At 41.9% G+C, this 17,924-nt stretch overlaps 1 protein-coding gene across 4 annotated transcripts in view; it reads left to right on the top strand.

Annotated features, from left to right (window-relative positions):
• The first annotated feature begins 1,671 nt into the window (after positions 1 to 1,671).
• The window catches only part of THRB (thyroid hormone receptor beta), a 153,581-nt gene continuing 137,328 nt past the window's right edge, over positions 1,672 to 17,924 (top strand). The window contains exon 1 of one of the 4 annotated variants that reach the window (XM_066570712.1): positions 1,672 to 1,760. The gene's annotated coding sequence lies outside the window, so the exon portion shown is untranslated. Of the gene's footprint in view, positions 1,761 to 1,898; positions 1,974 to 2,512; positions 2,653 to 17,924 lie in introns of those variants that run through there. The other 3 variants (XM_066570904.1, XM_066570786.1, XM_066570851.1) reach the window with 3 other exon arrangements.

The raw sequence follows: 17,924 nt of genomic DNA, 5'->3' as shown, positions 1-17,924 counted from the left end.
ACATGGGGAGTGAAGAATGAAGTCTAACTCAAGTCCTTAACTAACCCGTAAGTTAGGGAGGGGATTAACTGCCTACTGCAATCTTCTACTAAGTATTAATCACTTAACATTATTTTCATTTTTTTGAAAAGTCTTTTGCTGCCTTAGTATGTCAACACACAACTGGATTTGAAATCACAGCATTTGAGGGACTGCTGATACACTGCTGTTGTTAGCCTGACAAGGGACCTGTTGTGTTACTTTCTGGGTGAAGGAAGAAGTACATGTGGATGGGCTACAGCTATCAAGGTTTGCTCTTGCTTTACAAACCTGTCTTCCTGGCTGTGGTAGAGTTAAAAAAATAATTACAAGTTTTTCAAAGGATCACCCACATACACATGGTATGAGAGCTCTTTTCTTTGTTGGTTTCATTTTATTTGTACATGACTCACTCTTGGCAAAATGAGTGAGCCTCATGAGCCTGTAAAAACTCTGTTTGGATTAAATGATTTGCATTAAATGATTTATAACTGCAAGAAGACTTTAATATTCCTGTAATTCCTTAAGGAAAAACAAACTGATCTTATTCTTTCAAGTAGCTATTGCTTTCACGCCTGTTACTTCAGACGCCATCTTACTCGCTCAAGCTGATAGCTGCTAATGAGACTCTCTTCCTTGCTTTCCCTGCCTCATGAATTAGAGATGGGTGGTGGGGATGTACTGTCATCTTTTTCTGAGAACATTCTTCTGAGCGTCACTGAAGGCCAGGAAACCTACAGCCTCCCAGACCTGCTTGCCTTGCTAAGAGCAAGGAGCAGCATTTGTGCTGGCCTGAGGTGGGGTGATCATGTTTCTGAGACTCAATTTACCCCGGTTTTGTAGCCCAGAGGCCCATCAGTCTTCATTTTCCTGTCAGAGCTGGTGTGCTGGTTACAGCCACCTCATTCCTGACTCCTGCATGGATCAGCTGTCAGCTGCCCTCACACCCTGACCCTTGGTTCTCCAAGCTCAGAGATGTGGGGGCAAGGGGAGAGCCCTCACTGGGCATTCCTGCAGAGAGGGGACTGCCAGCCGCCGGCAGCCACCGAGGCTGCCCGCACCCTTGGGTTAGAGCCTCGCAGCAGGGTGTGCCCTGGTCAAAGCCCATGGGAAAAGCATGCGAGTCAACAGCGGGACAATCCAGCCGGATGCGGGACGTGCCATCAACAAGCCCTTTAACTTCGTGTTTGCGCAGCGCCGCGACTGCCCCGGCTGCCCACTCCAGAGGCTGAGGCGCGGCACAGTTCTTAGCGGGGGCCGCTGCCTTCGGCCTCAGAGCTCGGGGAATCCTCCTCCTTTCCCGCGCCCGTGTCCCTCCGACAGGACGACCCGCGGTCACGGGATTTTACTACTCGAAGAAGAAAAGCGCCGGGGTCCCCGCGCAGCGCTCCCCCGGGGCCCGCAGCCGCTCGCCGCGCCCGCACCTCTCCGCCCGAGTCCCCGGGGCGAAGCGGTCACCGGCGGCGCCCCGGGGCCCGCCCTGCCGGGCACCGCCCGCGGGGCCGCGGCGCAGCCGGGGGGATCCCGGCTCCAGCGGCGCTACAAGTGGCCGCCGGGGGCGGTTTCGGCTCCGGCTCCGCCGCGGTTTCCCTCCGCCCCGCGCCCGCCTACCGGCGACCCTCTCCGCGGCGCGGAGGGGCCGCGGGGCGCGTTGCGTAACGCAGCGCTGGGCTCCGCTCCGCCGCGCGTCGCTCGGGGCGGCGGGAGGCGCGGCGAGGCGGGTCGGCTGGCCGCGGCCGGAGGTGAGCGGTGGCGGCGGGGCGGGCGGGGCCGGGCCGGGCCGGGGGGGCGCAGCGCGGCGCGGCGTGTGCGCGGCCCCGCGGGAGGCGGCGGCGCAGGCGGGGGGAATCCAGGTCACGTCCGCATCCAGACGGCGGCTGGCGGGAGGGACGCGGCGAGAGGCACCGCACCGCACCGCGCCCGGGAGGGGCAGGCGCGGGGCAGGCGCTCCGCCGGTAAGTGCCGCGAGTCAGTCCCCGGGCTGCCGCTCGGCGGGCAGCGCGCCCGACCGCGGGCGTGGGCGAGCGGGGGGTGCCGGCTCCGCAGGTTGGCGTCCCGGAGCGCCCCCGGGGAGCTGCGGGGCGAGCGCGGGGGAGCCGAGCCGCGCTCCCCGGCCACTCACTATATTTAGCCGTCACCGGCGGGGAGAGCGGCGGCAGCGGCGCGCAAACGCTGCCGGGGACGGAGCTCCGCCGGCCCGTCGGGGCGCCGCCCGCCCGCAGCAGCAGCAGCAGCATCCGGGGGTGGCGGGGGGCGAACGGCGGCGCGGCCCGGCGGGGAGGGCAGGGAGGGCAGGGAGGGAGGGAGCCGCGGCACCGCCGGTATTCATCACCGCGGGGGGAGCGGCGGCGTGCGCGGCTGCCGGCGCTTCCTGATTTATTTATGTTTGCAGCATAGGTGGTATTTCCCCGTTAAGAGTTTATCCATTGAAGTTTTGTATTTGACTTTCTAAAGCGGCGGCGACAAGAACGGCAGAAATCCGCGAAGTTAAAAAGCCAAATGTGTTAATTGTTAGCTGGATATAGACGAGGAAGGCTTGTAGTGGGTGGATTGATCAGGCAGCGTACGAGTAAAAAAGAAAAGGCAAAATTGTCGGCGAGGTGCCGGTAGGAAGGAGGGATCGCACCTGTTCTGGTGAGTGGTAGGAGCCCCGTTGCCCCGTGGTCCCCCGAAACCTTGTTTACCCTCCTGTGATGCGGATGGAGGAAGGCGAAACACAGGTTAAAAATGCTGTAAAACTACCAGGTCTGACCAGGAAGGCAAACGGGACATTTTTTTCTACAATATAAGCTGTGTTCCCTTTAGTATTTTAACACAGAATTCGTGCATTCGAACTGAGCCATCTGCTAGTTATAGTAACATATTTAGCGTTTATTTACAAAACTTAGTCTGTCGTAAATATATGCTTGCATAATTGATAGACTGGATATTTTTGTGAAAAATGGTTTGTTTTCCTTTTACAGTTCAGTTCTACTTGTGTGTTGAGACAATTTTCTAGATTTTCTGGTTCCTGTTTTCCCTTCTGAATAAACATATGAGAAGAAAAAACAAAACAACAGAGCAAAGGGTTTGCTCTTTTACAAGAAATTTCTGTAATAACAAGGTAATTTTCAGGAGATTTTACCATAATCAATGCAGTTGCATTGATTAGTTGCATTGCCTCACAGAGAGGCTTGAGTTCTGTCTCTTATTTGAACTCTAAATATCCCAGCTATCTGAAAGTATAGCCATTTTAAAGTGAAGAATCTGGAGAAAATCAATGGAAAGTATAGCCTTCACTTTCTCATAGAACAGCTGTTTAAAGTGCAATAACAACAAAAGTTTTGTGAAACTGTGTTTGCCTACTTCCTTCCTGACAAGGCTTTTTTTCTTTTCTGCCAACTGGCATGAAATCACCCTTCATATTAGTCCCAGGACCCTTAAATTAGTCTCAGCCTTCTTCCAGTTTATTTGAATTGGTGACCTTTGGATGAGCTGGTGTGTTCCATTGTTACTTGCTAATGATGGAATAATCTAGTCCTGACGTACCAGTTGTGAAACCGAGGGCGCTGCTGCTGGATGGAAATTCAAATGTCTTATGGCTCCATGGTGGAAAAGGCAGGATTTAGCTGTGGTTTTCATCTGCTTTTAACTCTGTGGACTCTGATTTCCAGAACTTAAAGGGCTCAAACCGAAATCTGTTAGAGTTGATGGAAAATCTGCCATTGATTTTTACTGGTTTTGGATAAAGTCTTGTATGAGTTGGTGTTGAGCACATCATGGCTACTCCAAATTGTTCAGTCCTTTTGAAATTCTTTGCATATCCAAGTCATTATGTAAAGTCATTTTTTTTGTGTGCTGTCTCTTTCTTTGTGAGAATGTTCTTTTGCTTAGTAGAAAGTGGTGGTGTTTTTATTTGCTCTCTTACATACTGCAGCATTAATTTTATTATCTGATCATTTCCTATTATGTGAGTATGATGTGGGCAATTTTGGAAAAATTGAAAGTGCTTTTGCTGATGGCTGCTTACACTGAAGACAGGTTTCTTCAGGTATTTTTCAATGACCTTGCAGCAGCGGGACATCTTATGACATAAGACATGCTTTCTCTGATGTCCATGTTGTACTTCCCTTGTCCAGTATATATGATTGTTTGCTGTCTTTTGTGGTTTTGGGTTTTTTCCTTACAAATGTGAAGGGGAGAAAGTTGTTAGTGATAACAGATACTGGTGTTCTGTGAAGAAGCTTGCAGAATAACACATACCTGTGGTAGGCATATATCCTCTCCTGGCTTCCCTGTTGTTGATGATGAGCAGGATTTTTCCTCTTGGCTATATGTAAAACCTCAGCCAAGAGAAAGTAGGGAGGAGAAGGACTGCTAAACTTAAATCATGGAAATTTGTCAGAGTTTGTTGTCTAGTGTAGCCTGTCTTGAAATTTGATTCCATTTGGAAGGAAGTCAAGGGATGAAACCTCAAAAAAACCCACCTGATTTGAGGCAGGACGTCCTCCAGCAAGAATCTCATTTGCCACCGGAAGGGTGAGACCAGGAATTTTGGCTCCTTGGAAAAGGAAATTCTGGAGCTCATTATCTTTCCACCATCATATTCTGGTTTACTGATTTGGGGTTTGCTTGTTACTTAAATTTGAAGAAGGCAAAAGAGACATGCATGTGAAAGAAGCTCAGGTAAATAGGCTGAGATGAGGGAAGGCAGGTGAAACACAATTACTGTGAGCCCTCATGCCTTGGATTTCCTTCTAGGACTTGGAAAGTGCTAATTTTCCCAGCCAAACTAATTTGCTCTTAAATGAGAGATGGCTGTTGTGGCAGAAAGCAGAGCTGTACTGCAAGGTGCAGGGTAGCAGTGCAGAGCTCCATCTTTTCTCCATCTTGTCCTTTTTCCTGTGGGATTTCCAAAACACATGAGAATCTGGCCTCTGGAGGAAGGGTGGAGATAGTGCTGGGGCATTCTCCACCTACCTGCAGGGACTGAGGCAGCACATCCATGCCTTGGGTTTGCAGAGATTATGGCCAGGATCTAAATGTGTGAATTCTCTGTCGGAAAGGGTCAGAGGATCAATCAGGAAGGATTTTCCTAATATTTCCACAGTTCATCTTCATTCCCTTCTTTCCAAATATCAGAAATGTCTATGTGTGTAATACTAGATTCTCTCCTGCATGGCCCCATTTAAGTAAATAAATAAAAGCTGTTTGGTAACTCTTCAGGTGTATGACAGCAGAATTCTGCCAAGTCACTGAGGTGCTTTCCTTCTATCTGCTTAACTGAAGGAATGCCTCTGGGTGGGTGAGGAAATCATAGTCCAGGGAACTCCTTGGCTTAATTTAGCCCATCAAAAAAGTTAGCAGAATAATTCACATGGCCACTAATGTGGCAGTACTGCTGCTGGCGTTTTTTAAACTTTTCATTAATGGTGCAGTGGAGAAATAATCTCCCTTCTTAGGGATGAGCTAGGATTTTATGTATTGTACAGGGATAACTAAACAAACAATGCATGTGTTATGAGAACCTTCGTCATTAAAATCAAGGGCAGACTATAAATTTCTGTGTAAAGATTAAACAATTGTATTCCTTTAATTCTGTGTTATTCCATCAGTTGTATGTGGTCCAAGAGGACATTCTGAATAAAGTAATTGTGTCTTGCATAAGTTGTTTCTCTCATTTAATTCACAACAAGTGAATGAGATTGTTTCCACTATTCATCACTACTTAATTTAAATATGGTCATGGTAGGGGGACAATGCAAGTAAAAAAACTGGTTGGAAAATTGTGTCTGTTGTTAACCTTTTCAGTGTATGGTCACACTGCCAAAGTACATGTAAGCCTGCAACTAGAGAGGAGTAAATTGAAAGCAAATAAAATGGGGTTTTTTGACGTACAAAAGTTAACCTGAGTATTCAATTTTGAATGCCTTTGGTAATAAAAATTCTTATTTTACTCTAACCCATTTTAGCTTATTAGAAATTAAATATCCTGTGAAACTAGTGAACTAATGAAAGAATAAAGGATTAAACCACAGTTTAAAAAATACTTTATATCCTCACATGTCTTAAATATAGAGAAGCTGTAATAATTTTTACTGATGCACTAAAATACTCTTATGTTATAATTAGATTATAGTCATGAAAGCGGTGTGATCATTCAAAACTACAGAACTGTTCTGTGTCCTCTGGTGAACCTAACCCAATAAGTTAGGGTTCTGTTTTTCCATTGGAAGAAATAAAAGGACTGATTATCAAGCTGCCTAACAGTAAGGTAGAAAACAGAGCAAGAAGATCAATGTCTCATCAAGTGTATTTAGAGTCAAACCAAGCGTAAGTCTTTCTTCTTCTGGGTGGAGTGAAGTTGGTACATGTAGAACCAAATCACTTGTATGTTTGCATACACAATGATTACTGTTTTATCTTGGGCAGAAGTTCATTCTGCTCACCTGCTAATTTTTTTTTTTTCATTTTTGATGTTTGACTGTCTTGGATACTTCATGAGAGTTGGGTGGCATGAACTGCATGCCACAGGTACAGCACCAATGTTGCTTGACAGTAAGATGTGCTTTGCAAGAGCTGTGGTGTAGGAAAATAAAGGAGCTCTTTGAAGAAAATTAGAATTGTTAAAATTGTTCAAGGATCCAACTACGTAAGTAGTTGGATCCTTGAACAATTGCTCACTAACTGATATCTTAGTGACATGCATATGGATGAACCATTTTCAAAACATTCACAAGAAAAAATATACTTCTGTGGGTAAGAAGAGCTTTTTTCATCACCATTGCAAGTTGGCTTCCTTGAGTTGTGTGTCATGTTTGCTGTGATTATCTACATCTGTACAAGGTTCTTGAACTGTGGGCCTTTTCCTTTCTTACATTTTCATTTGTAGACCTTCACATCTTTCTTCCCCTGATTTGGTTTGGCACCTTGGCCCCCTTTAGTATCCTGTTATCTCCACACCTCCCACTCATGACTTTGCATTGTTTCTCTTGATTCTGCTATGCCAGCTCCTTGCCATATGCTCCAGCCCAGCTGTACTTTGGCAGGTGTGGAGTGCTTTCCTACCAGTGGTTTCCTACCAGTGGAAAGAATGACCACTAATAAATTGAAGCTATTTCTTCTTTAGCATTGCTTTTTTCCTCTGACCTTTAGCACAAAATCATTCCTGGTTCATTTGCCTACTTTCTTGCAACTTTTGACAGGTAGGATTGCTTTCATGTGACTTTGTTCTGTTTTCTAGCTTTACATTAAAATAGTTTTATTTCCATGATTTATTAACTTGTCCCTGGCTCTGTTTTAAAGATGTATGAAATATTAAAAATAAAAAAGATGTGGCATGTTTGTGTGCAAGGTGCTTCAAAGTATAATTATGAGCTGTAGCATTTATGTATAATTCTTAAAATAACTGTGTTCCTCCTTTCAGGAAATTGAAGGGTTTATCTTGAGCCTTCTTTTATAAGTTAGGTGTCTTGCTTTCCACACTGCATTTTTTCTCATTAAAAGAAGATAAAGTGAAATGCATTATCCAGTTAGATAAACAGGGAAAGAGTCTGTACAGGGTTGTATCCGTGTAATTCCAGAATATACATGAGCACGCACATATGCACTGAAAGAATATTCCCCTGCAGAGTATTTGTGACAAATTTAATTATTAAAGCAAAATAATTACTTCATTAAATATTAAAGTATAATTTTATTTCTAAAAATACAGATAAAATTGTGTCTGGAACAGAGAGTGCTTCCTGTGCAGTGCTGAACTGCATGTATTTTGTGTTGTGCCCAATTCACTGATGTGATTTACTGAAGTGATTTATTTTATTGAAATTTTCTATGTGACCAGAATAAAACAGCTTGGGCCAGAGGACCAACTATTTAACTGCAGAAGTTGCTGATTATTAAGGTTAAAAAAAGGAGAAGAAATACCATAATTAGGGTTTGATATGCAGCTTTAATTCAGGCATCTTTGAATATATGCAGGTAAACTAAGCTTTAGAGTCCATGGATGGTATTACTTCTCTTTTCAGGGTGTTTAGCCCTATGTAATAATTGCCATCCTTGAAACCTCCTCTTAAATTTATTTGAAACCAGGAAACTTGGGATCAGATCACAGGGAATGCAGTTGGTTATGTAGAGTATTGTGGGCATGTGGTCCTTGCCTGTGCGTTACACATGTGTAACAGTAATTTTTCACTGGTTGTGAATTTTAGTTGAAAATCACCTCTGCACCATGAAGGTATCTAACCTGACTACCCAACTTTGTATTTAATTGTTGCAAACTGTTTAGCTCTCTTTATTTTTCTTGCTTCTCCTGTTTCCCCTGCCCCAAGTCCCATGCCTCAGACACTTCGCACTTTTCTCCTTTGCCAGAAATGGGAGAGGGATGCAAGAGACATTTCATTTTTTTGAAGAGTCTTATGCATGGAGATAGCATCCTTGACCTTCTTTCCTCTTAGAATATCCTGTCAGTTGGTCCAGTTCTTGTCCCACTCGCCGTTTTGTTGGCCAGAACCTGTGCTTTTGCCTTCTTGACTTTTTGCATTACTGAGTATTGAGTTATTTGGGGTTTTTTTTTGTCTTCAGTCCCACTGCCATTTGGCATCTCCCTCCCTGGCAGCCCTACTGGGCAGTTCTGCTGGCTGCGTGTGTGAGCACTGCCCCGTGCTGTGAGACTTGGACAAAAATGCTGATAGCCTCCGTAGCCTCCAAAAATGCATGAAGCCTTCTTTCTTGCCGAGTAGGTTGTTGCACAAGATACCATCTTGATGCCAGCTGTCTTCATTTGCATTGAACTCTGGGAGAACCCAGAGACTGCTGTGATAGTCAGGCCTCCTAGGAAGCCTGTGTGCTTTCATCCTCTGCCCAGGGAAGATGAATCTCACCCGCTGCCACTCTCACGGTAGGATGCGGGGAATGCGCTCGCAGCCATTCTGGCCGTGACTTTCCAGTGGGTGGATGGTGGGAGTGTGTTTTGCAAGGCAGAAGGATCTTCTACTGTTATCTCTTCAACAGACCTCATATCAAAGCACTCTTAGATTTGGGAAGTGCTTTCTGTGCTTGGAGGTTAGGCATGAATGGGAATAGCATGACCTGGGGAAAGGAAAGTGCTGGATTCTATAATTCCCAAGGGAGGAAGGGCTCTGGTCGAACTGTCTCTATAGAGCAGTTCCCTGAACTAGCCATCCTCATCTCTCCATCCTACTTGCAGTGACATGGGTAAGTCTCCCTGCTTTGGCTCTGCAGTGGCTTCTCTTCAGTGCCACTTTCCTTGCATGGAACCATGTACATGGAAAACCATACATATATAGAGTGTGCTCCCTTCTGTTTTCAGATGTCTTAACATCTTCTCAAATACCTGATAGCTTGTAAATTCCAGAATCTGGATGAAACATTTTTTTTCCCAAATACTATGGGAAATGTTTGTGAAGCACAAATAAACTGAGGCAAGCCTCTCTCCCCCACTTTCCCTTTTTGACTAGACTTTTATTTTCACTGGGACAGCAGAATTCATCCTTGTCATAAGGTCCTTTCTTGCCAAGTTACAGGTTCTCCTCCAAGAAATAGAATTCAAGTAGTTGAAAGAAAAAGAATATAACATTTTTCATATAGAAAAAAGCCCAATCCCAAACATTTCCTTTGCTACTTCTGCAGAAGTAGCATGACTCTTTGTACAGGTTGCCTAGAGGCATTGTGACATCTCCATCCTTGGGGATACTAAAAAAACAGGTGGACATGGTCCAGGGCAATCTGCTGCAGGGGGCCCTGCTTGATTGAGCAGGGTGGTGGAATGGACAGTCTGCAGTCTCAGGCATTCCTTGACTGAAACTTTCTGAAAACATTTTGAAAGAGAATTGCTGTTCTCTTTGATAGAGCTGAGTGAAATACAAAATAATTTAAGATAGATTCATTCAATGGAAAGTGTAGAGCACACTTTCAAATTAAGCTGGTCTTCCAGGCTTGCCCATAATAAGTTCAGGAGAGTAAAAAAAAAAAAAATTATCAATTTATACCAAATTAACAGAGCAAATCATATTGCTTCTGTCTACACAAACAACTGAAGAGCCTCTGTAACTTTAAAAGGTGCTCTAAATGTATTTTCCATGCACAGATCAGAGTTATGAGCTTACTTAAAACTTAGAAAGAGAATTCATGCTCTCACCTTTCACATAAGAGGCCAATTCTCAGGATCATTGCCTTTGATCCCATAGGAAGAATCATAGGATTAAGAAGGAGCCAGAACTTGCCTGCTGTTTAGTAGTAATTTTCTGATTATACTTTGCTCATACGAATGTAAATGTAAAGAGCTAAATTTACATAAGCAGACTATTCTGTGAACCTTTGCCCTCCTCTCTCCCTCAAACTTTACTGTCCAGTTTGGCTCCCAGTGCATTTTTAGAAGTCTCTTTCTAGGGTTACTTGCCTCTCTAGCAAGAAACCCAAGTTCTGAAAGCAAGAAAGTTGCAGAATTGCAGCCTGAGCTGCAAAAAAAACCTGAGCTCAAGCAATCTTCCCTCTCCCATTACTGCTACACCTGCTCACGAGGCAGCCCTGTGGGGACCAGTGTGGACACTGGCTGGCAGCCAGGCATGTACCAGACATCTCTTTACCTTTGCTCATAGATAGAGCTCATCCACAAATGGCAGCTAGAAATTCATGCCTATAATAGAAGTTCACATTAGTTTGACCTGTGTTTTACAATAACAGTGTAGGCTGCCTTTTTCCTGAAAAAAATAATTTTTCAATATTTTTAACAGTTTATTCCCTCAGCTTAGAACTAGCAGGAAGGTTTATCATCAATTTATGGTGGAGATAGAAGGGAAAGGGGAATTGGATTGCTGACAGGGTATTGCTTGCTGGCTGTGCAAACATAGTGTGCAATAAGACAAAAAGCTTGGACGCCTCTTTGTGAAGTTCAACTCCAAGCCAAATTAACTTGACCTCAGCCTCTTCAAAACGTGTCTGTATAAATATAGCTGTAGTCAGTTTTGATGATCACAAGTCTGCAGCTGAGTTAATTATTTGATGGTACGAGAAAGATATGTAAAGGGAGACTTTTACCACTGAAGCCCAGATCTACAAGATCCAATCTACAGACTGATTTTCTTTTCTAATGTTTTCTTGCTAAGTGTTTCCTTATACATCATGCCTAATCTTGTGAATATTTCTTTAGGTCTTGCTCCTTTAAATAGCTTTGGATGGGTGGAACATCCCATATTTTTTCAAAGATCTCCTGGAGTCAGTGAAAGCTGTTTGTGTGAACATGGGCAGCTGAAAGAAGCAAAGGCATTGTGAGCCCTGCACAGTCTTAGGATGGTCTGTGTTTGGGACATGAGAGTAGTGTGGCATTACTCTGTTTGCTTTGGAGGGTAATCTAATCTAAAAGAGCTTGAAACAATTTGCAAATTAGGACTGTGGAAACCTCAGTGTTGGGTTTTCTCTTCTTTAAGAGAAGAAATATTTAAACCCAGAAAGAGCATTAGGCAGGAAGAATTTGAGAGATTCAACCTGGCAGATGTTGCAAGGCATGTGATAGAATAGGACTGAGCCTTTCCCTATTGCTGTGTGAAGTTAAAATCTGCAATCTCTGTTAGGAGCTCCAGATTTCACAACACTTGGGTGATGGTGTAACAGGAAGAAGGGTGTGGGCAAAACTACAGAGCTACATATGAGTAATTCAAGACCTCACCTGTTTTCCCATATGGAGAGCAGGACAAAGTGGGGAAAGCAGATGGACAGATCAGAAGTTAGAGTTTAATCGCTTAACTTTTGTTGAGTTTATCTGTATTGAGGATAATCTTCAGGGATTTGTGTTTGCTGCATGCTTTTTGCATTTTTTTGGTGGATACATTTTGAGTCAGAAAAAATGATGTCGGGTGTCACACCTTTTATATTCTGTCTCAGCATAGCAAATCTGAGCTACTAAGTTATAGCCAGCAGATGCCAGCAGTCTTTGTGGTACTATACTGTTAGTTTACTTGGAATTGTGTTTTCTGCAATGATGTTCCCAGTGGTGAACAAGCTACCTTTTTAATAATATCAGAGGGGTGGAATTACTGCCTCACTTCCATGTGAAAAAGTCTCAGTGAATATTACAGGCAGATTATGACCTTAAGTAGTGCCCAGAAGTGAAAGGTTGGAAAGAAAAAGCAATGATCCCTGCAATGATTTTTGAAATTGGGTCAGCATTACATGTGTTAAATAGATGCATGTCTTCCTGCAATGTTTGAAATCGGGGTCAGGACTCCAAAATGAAACTTAATGAGATTGTCTTCAGTGGTATTATGGCTGGAGAATCGAGAAAGGCAAAAATAAAGGTAGGTGATACAAGCTTGCTGTTTTCCAAAGCTCAGCAGTTTTGTGAGCAAAATTATCTGCTTACAGGGTGTTTGTAAGATGGAAGTAATTTTATCTACAGTGCTAAATTTGGAATCAGTATACCCAGCCATCTGCATCTGTGTATATGGCAAGTCTAATATCTTGATTTGGGGATTAAATTTATACCATGCTCTTATGTATTTTTCTTCAAACCCTTACCTCAGGTTTTGGTTTTGTTCTCTTTTTTCTTTTTCTGTTATAATGTGGAATCTCATTGTTGAATATTGTTGCATTTCATATTTACTGATATCTTTATGAAAAACTTGGTGAAAGTTTGTGAAAACTCAAGGCTCCTTATACTCCTATATGTCAGTTAGCCAGTGGTATTGATACTGAATGCAATTAATGCTCTTCTCTTTGTAATCCAAGCTAATGTCCTCTAATCAACATTATGTAATTCAACAAATAGAGCAAAACCTACTGAATTAAGATACTGTTCTGTCCTATTATCTGTGGATGTGCAGCATAGCACGTATTTTTGTATCTTCTGAACATTTTGTAGATCAGCAGCTAAATTTCTGGGAGTAAACACATTGTATTTTTGAGTTAATGAATTTCACTTTCTTTCAGCACTTATGTTCAACTTATGTTTCTGCTGAATTACACATTGTTAATTAAGAATAATTTTATCTCTTTGGTTAACAGAAGAAATTGGGGCATTATTAGGGTGTTGGCCATGCTGTTTCCACAACAGGTTAGCTGCTTTGATCTGGCTGTGTTGACAGTAAAATTGGGTCTTCTGCTTGGACGTGTAGAAGTATGTGTTTGTTAGACTGTTATCAAATTGGAGGAAATTACTAGAATCAGTAAAGTGAAGACAGGCATAATAATGAAAATTAAGCAATGCAGGGTCACTCAGAACACTGTCACTTTGCTGATGTAATTTGTGGCTGTAAACAGAGCTCATGATGTCATGCTACAGCTATCCCAGCTCTTCTCAGTTTTGTACCATTTTCCTGTAGCTCACACAAGCCCAGTCATAGAACACTGCATTCCCTTTTGTGTACTGCTCCTTATTTAGTCTTTTTTTCTTAATCAGAAGAGATTAAGCAGCAGAGAATTCAGGCAGGATTTTGAAAAATAATTGAGTATGAAACAAGAATTAAGCTAGAAAAGACTGCAAATATACATATATATATATATATATATATATATATATATACACACACACACACTGTCTGTATACATCTGTTAGTAGTGATCTTGTATTCACTGAAAGAATTGTTGAAAGGTTACTGCAAAACATGAGGGTTTTTAAAATTTTAACAAAGCGATTTACTTCCTAGACTTTGGTCTGTGTGTGATGGAATTACCAGCCTGGGAGTGGTCGATAGGAATTAAGCTGTGTAAAGCACCTGCAGCTGCGCATTATAGAACGATAAAACTTTGGTAGAATGAGGGGTAGGCAGCTACTGAAATCCCCTCTTCCATGAGCATTTTTGGTATTAGTGATATGTCCTGGTTTTGAACACTAAATGGATTTGCCCTAATTTAACTCTAGTGTAACAACATTGGGAATATGAGGCATTTCCATCATGGAAAGGAGGAAGGAAAATACATTGAAGTATTTCCTTATTTAAGTGTAATATTTTTCCTTAGTTAAACATATGCAATAATATAAAGCAAGATACAGCAAAAATAGGATTCAGTGGTATTTGCCTAAAGTAAGCATATGCAATCTTATAAGCACTGTGTGACATTTTAGATTTTATTTAATTTTCCCTTTAAGCTTCAGACTGGAAGTTAAAGTGCCCTAAAGGAGTCTTTATTCTAGCTGAAGTGCTCTGATTGCACTGATCTTTTCTTCCTTTTCCTTTTCCTTTTAATACTCTTTTTGGTAGTATTTGAAGGTTTGTGGTTTGTCAGGGAAGAAGTGCCATCTCTCTTATTAGGAACATTGGCAGCTAAAGCTACTCAGTGCCTTTTCAGTGATCTTAACAATCACCACTCAGCCAGAAAAGGAGGAGGACCTTGCAGAATTGCAGGTTATCTGCGACCCTAATTCAGAAGTGTGTCTGTAATTTAGAAAAGTTGTGGGGCAGGTTGTGGGATCCATGCTGTGGTTGGCCATCTCACTGGCTGTTTCTCAAAAGAAACACTGTTTAAAATGTTACAACAGCTTTCCTGAAACTTGTGATTTAAAATCACAAGTTAAATTCAATTTAACACAAGTTAAATTTAATTTAAATCAAATAATCCGAACTCTAAGTATATTAATACTGTAGGTTGGTAAAAGCATGAGAGATTACATTTCAAGACCAGTGCTAGGAGAAGTAGATAGGGAAGAAAGGGGGGAAAAAACTACCCTGTCTCCATGTCAGAATTACCAGCTTTTTTCCCCTCTAGTTGCTTGGTATTCCAGCTGGGCAGCACTCCCCAAAATGGGGTGGTCATACCTGGGTTTGAACAGAGGTGTCATGGTAGAACTTCAGTGCTTTTCAGTGCAAAGAAATCCAATGGGACTCTTTCATCCTCATGAATTTTTCAAATATATCCTGACATCCTTAATTTCAGAATGTGGCATGTCAAATGAAGAGCATTAGTCCTAACACTTGGACAACACCCATTTCAACTGGATCTTTTTCTAACACAGCAGTGTTCACAAAGAAAGCAAGTTAGGTGCTTGGTGTTTTCTATATTCACATAATTCCTTATTGTTCTTAATATTATTTTTTTAAGAATCCAGCTTGTTCTCGTATAGTCCTTACAAGGAAACATTTCAGAAGATTAAATGAAAAGTCGCAGTTCTAGTAGAGTATGTTTATGGTCTTTAAGTCTTGTTGTTACTCCAGACCTACCACTCTCAGCTGCTGCAAAGTCACAAAGGATCACTAGATACAATTTAATTTGTCTTCTAAAACTGCTGATGAGCTTCACAGGTGTCCGGGTGGCTCTGCAGAATAGCTAGGAGCAAACTGTTTCAGGCAAAATCCTTACAGGTGAATAGTGGATGTAAGCTTATTTTTCATAATCTTCGTTCTGTCATCATACTCCCCTGAGGAACTTGTGGAGCCTAGTGGTGATTTTAGAAATGTATAAGATAGCATTAGAAATAAGATGCATATGGAAGTAGCAATAACGAAGAAGAGACTATTTCACCACTGTTGATGATCGTCTGGAAGTGAATTTCCTGACGTTAAATTCCCAAAGTGCTAAGAAGTCATCTGATAATATATAATAAAAATGAGCAGTTTGCATCCCTATTATAATTATGGTGTTAAATTTGTGCTGCTTTCTTGCCTGAATTCCAATATGTTTGGTCTGAATTGTTTGTAAGGATAGAGTAGTAATCCATCAAGAATGACAAAATTACCATGGTCTGTTTGTGTTGCGTTGTCCAAATAAAAATCTCTTTTCTGTTTGTACCTGCATATATTTAAGACTGAATGTACCTATTTCTACGTTACCCATTTGTAAATGGTGCTTTACAGTCATATGAAAAGAGATACAGTCTTTTCAAGATCTTCCAACATATTTTTATATAATTATGTCTATTTTCTAAAGCTTTTCTGGTTTTTAGCACTTAATTAGAACAAATGCACCTAAGTGATTCAATTTTCAGTGCTGTCTGGTTACCCATGTTAAAAATTATTCTTTAACTCTGTGTGTTTGCTTTTTTGAGGATATCATGACTCATTATTTACTCGTGGGTAATCATCTTTAGTAAACAGTGCATCTTGTGAGAGCTAATACAGAGCTCTGTGTGTATCAGTTAGAAAGAGACCCTTCGAATCAAAAGTTCCTGCCAGCTGCCACCTCCTCAGCTAATATCACCTCATAATATCGAGCTAGTCACAAAATACAGAAGTAAATGTTTGTGTTTCAGGAAACAGGAAAGCTTGCAAATAAACCAGAACTCAGTAGCATCTATGACTTCAAGGCTGCAGCAAAATATATCGGGGCATATAATACTCCGGATTTCTATTTTGTATCTGGTATCTTACTGCTATATTTAGTGAGTATTGTATACATTTTCAATTAATGGAAGCAACAAAAAAATGGCAAAAATTAGAAAATCTTAATCTTGTCCTTTTTCCTGCTGTGGGAAGAAAATATACTTTGTATCTATTACCAGATACTTTCCTTAACATGATATCCTAGGTTTAGATTTTGAATCATTCCTTGGCTGACTAAGTGATGACTCTCTCGTTTTGTCTCCTTTTTATAAAAGAAGTGAAAAGATTTAGCTCATGAATTTTTCAAACAGACCACAGATGTACTGGTTGGGGCCAAGTGCTGTCCTCAGTCACAAGTCAGTGTCGCCGGTGAGCTGTCGATGGCAGTGCTGTGAACGCGTTTCAGCCTAGTACTGAGATTTAAATGTTGTTTCTCGTGTGCATGTGGGGGTAAGAATTAAGGAGATGGTAGATAAACTGATTATAAAAATAGATAGGAAATAGAGGTTCATTTTCCAGTCCAACATGCTGCTGCCAGTACTGAAGCAAGAGTAAAACCATTACTCACTGCCCTGCGGGTGCTGCACCCTGCAATGAATGAGTACCATATTTTAAAATATCTAGTAACATTATGAAAAACTGAAGTCGAAGCAGAAGTTCAGATCTTAATTAGTGAAACTGCCTTTCCACCTTTGGTGCTCTGAGCCAGAAAAATCTGATTATATTTTAAACTTTCCCAAACGGACTTTGCCTTTTCCCTTCTTACGTTCTGCCTGTGAAACCAAGAGCAAGGAAAGGTGTAGCACAGAAGGCAGCTTTACTTGCCTTCATAGCCTGGTTTCATGTTGGAAATATCCCTCTGAAGTTTTACTGTATTCTTTCAACCACCCTGTTTTTCTGTACTTTGAAGTTAAAAAACAAGTTAACCTTTGACCAAGAATTTCAAAATCACCTGGTAGAAAGCCCTTCCCTTTCTGCTGCCTGATAAATGAAAAACTCTCCTTTGCATACAGGACTCAAAAAACCTCTGTAGAAAAGATGTGAGGCTTTATTAATTCTGAATTGCAGTTTTTCTGGATAATTCTCTTTAGGATAGGGCACCTCTTCCAAGTATTGGAAGCTCTTCCTTACTTTTGGACCTGGAGAACAGAATACTGAGCAAAAATAATTGGGGGGAAAATGTTAGCAGCACTGTCATGATGTAAAGACCTTACCTGCAGCTGGGGTCTGCCAGGTAAAGGAAGATGACTGTCAGCCTCACCAGCTCAACACCTGATATAAAAGAAGAACCAGCACAAAGAAAGCTAAATGAAAAAATGCCTCTGCCATGTGGTTTTTGTGCTGTAATGAAAAAAAATCCCTTTGTGCTGAGCTTCAGGATGTTTTTTCCCATTGCTTGTCTTATTCAGCATGTATTTTCTGAAAAAGGGCAGAGCATGGGCTGGTTTCAGAGCCCTCTCCAGCTAGTGGGCATAGGAAGTCTCAGCCCCTGTACTAAATTTCAATACAAAACGAAGAGCATTGTCTGGTATAGGGTAGATGGTACATTTCATATTTGAAATTCCAGTCACTGCTCCCTGCATGAGCAGTGGAGGAGCATCTTGAGGTTTCTGACCGAATCTGTTAGCAGTTTCAAAGATTTCTGTCCTCTTGTAC

This window comes from Molothrus aeneus, chromosome 1 (assembly GCF_037042795.1).
Source record: "Molothrus aeneus isolate 106 chromosome 1, BPBGC_Maene_1.0, whole genome shotgun sequence".
NCBI classification, from domain to species: Eukaryota; Metazoa; Chordata; class Aves; order Passeriformes; family Icteridae; genus Molothrus; species Molothrus aeneus.
Note: the sequence above shows the minus strand (reverse complement) of the source record. Positions and strands in the feature narration are given on the sequence as shown.